General features: G+C 63.0%; 1 pseudogene; it reads left to right on the top strand.

Moving 5' to 3' along the window:
- LOC124746516 overlaps positions 1-2,500 on the top strand; it is a 7,960-nt pseudogene that overhangs the window by 1,813 nt on the left and 3,647 nt on the right.

The following is a 2,500-nucleotide window of genomic DNA, read 5'->3' as shown; positions in this document are numbered from 1 at the left end:
TAGTAGCAAATACTCCAGCGAGGCCCTGGAGGGCTGACGCGGAGAAGGGTTTCGTGTGAACAGCCGTTGCACACGAGTCAGTCGATCCTAAGCCCTAGGAGAAATCCGATGTTGATGGGGGCCGTCATAGCATGATGCGCTTTGTGCTGGCCCCCGTTGGGCGAAAGGGAATCCGGTTCCTATTCCGGAACCCGGCAGCGGAACCGATACAAGTCGGGCCCCTCTTTTAGAGATGCTCGTCGGGGTAACCCAAAAGGACCCGGAGACGCCGTCGGGAGATCGGGGAAGAGTTTTCTTTTCTGCATGAGCGTTCGAGTTCCCTGGAATCCTCTAGCAGGGAGATAGGGTTTGGAACGCGAAGAGCACCGCAGTTGCGGCGGTGTCCCGATCTTCCCCTCGGACCTTGAAAATCCGGGAGAGGGCCACGTGGAGGTGTCGCGCCGGTTCGTACCCATATCCGCAGCAGGTCTCCAAGGTGAAGAGCCTCTAGTCGATAGAATAATGTAGGTAAGGGAAGTCGGCAAATTGGATCCGTAACTTCGGGATAAGGATTGGCTCTGAGGATCGGGGCGTGTCGGGCTTGGTCGGGAAGTGGGTCAGCGCTAACGTGCCGGGCCTGGGCGAGGTGAGTGCCGTAGGGGTGCCGGTAAGTGCGGGCGTTTAGCGCGGGCGTGGTCTGCTCTCGCCGTTGGTCGGCCTCGTGCTGGTCGGCGGTGCAGGATGCGCGCGCCTGCGCGGCGTTCGCGCCCCGGTGCTTCAACCTGCGTGCAGGATCCGAGCTCGGTCCCGTGCCTTGGCCTCCCACGGATCTTCCTTGCTGCGAGGCCGCGTCCGCCTTAGCGTGCTCCTCCGGGGGCGCGCGGGTGCGCGGATTCTCTTCGGCCGCCATTCAACGATCAACTCAGAACTGGCACGGACTGGGGGAATCCGACTGTCTAATTAAAACAAAGCATTGCGATGGCCCTAGCGGGTGTTGACGCAATGTGATTTCTGCCCAGTGCTCTGAATGTCAACGTGAAGAAATTCAAGCAAGCGCGGGTAAACGGCGGGAGTAACTATGACTCTCTTAAGGTGGCCAAGTGGCGGCGGTGTGGCTGCATCCGGACTTGGCTTTTCGAAGTGCGGTCTTGATGTAGTCGTGCTGCTGCTGCGAGGTGCCTTCCTTGGGTTATAGTTACAGGGAGAGTGATGCGCAATACATGGGCCTAGCCCTCTTAGCCTCTCCTCTCCTGCGGTCTTCTCCCCTTCTCGTGGGCCCGCTGATTTTCGCAGAGTGGAAGACCGCACCAGGGGCTTGGGGGGGTTACCAGCCCCCCCTCGCATTATCCCTTTATAGTTGGGGGCAGCCGACAAGAAACAAGAGATGGTGGCCCTTCCGCTGAAGGTGCCACCCCAGCTACCCCAGCACCTATCCGGCCAACCGGCCGTAACGAAAATGCGATAGTTTGTGTAGCTCCCTTTGCTTGCAGTGAGTGCCACCGCACTTTTACCACGAAGAACGGTCTCGGGGTCCATCGCCGCCGCCAACACCCTGCGGCCGCCAACGCTGAGATCGTGACGGAGAGGCATCGCGCGAGGTGGACGGAGGAAGAAGTCCTGTCGCTCGCCAAGGCAGAGGCCGAACTGTTCCTTGAGAGGGACGCCCGGTTCTTCTTTGTAAATCAAGAACTTACCAGGATGTTCCCCGACCGAACGCTTGAGGCAATCAAGTGCCGACGGCGGCAAGCTGCCCACAAGCAGCTTGTCCGCCAATTCATGGAGGCACTTGAGATCGGTCGGGGCGAAGAGCCGGCGTCCCGCCGTGGAGCAGCGAGCTCGCTGCCTGACGCGGGCGAGGCCGCTGCGCCGCCCGTCGACGCAGCCGAGGACTTCGCGGCCGACACCACCGGGCCGCCGCCGGAGGGGCCGACTGACGCCGCCATCTGGGAGCATCTGGCGGGGCTGCCTGCTTCCGCCCAGCGTTTCTCTGCCCTGGATCGAGTCATTGGTCTGGGGCGGGGCACGCCGCCCGATGTCATCCTGGGCATGCTCCCGGATGCCCTTGCGTCGGTCGGGTCCAGGGGGGAGAGGTCGATCACCAGGACACAGCGGCCGCGCCAATCATCCAAGCGGCCGCCTGCCGCCCCGCCGCTGCAGAAGCGCAAGCGGCGCCGCTGGGAATACGCGCGCACACAGGACGCCTTCCGTAGGTCGCGTGCACGTTGCGTGCGCGGCTTGCTGGACGGCACCCTGCTGCAGCCGCCACCCGACATCCCCGGTCTGCTGGACTTCTGGGCGGACCTCTTCACGAAGAAGCCGATCTCCACCGCCGGCTTCATCCGTGACCGCCTTCTCCCGCACTCGGAGCCTGTCGCTCCTGAGTGCCTATGGGGGCCGGTCACACGTGAGGAGGTCGCTGCTGCCTTGCCGCCCAGGGGATCGGCAGCCGGGCCGGACGGCCTGACTCCAGCGGAGCTGCGGCGCCTGCCGCATGAAGTCCTGGTGAAACTCTTGAACCTCT

This window comes from Schistocerca piceifrons, unplaced genomic scaffold (genome assembly GCF_021461385.2).
Source record: "Schistocerca piceifrons isolate TAMUIC-IGC-003096 unplaced genomic scaffold, iqSchPice1.1 HiC_scaffold_351, whole genome shotgun sequence".
Lineage (NCBI taxonomy): Eukaryota > Metazoa > Arthropoda > Insecta > Orthoptera > Acrididae > Schistocerca > Schistocerca piceifrons.
This window is presented reverse-complemented; position numbering and strand designations above follow the sequence as displayed.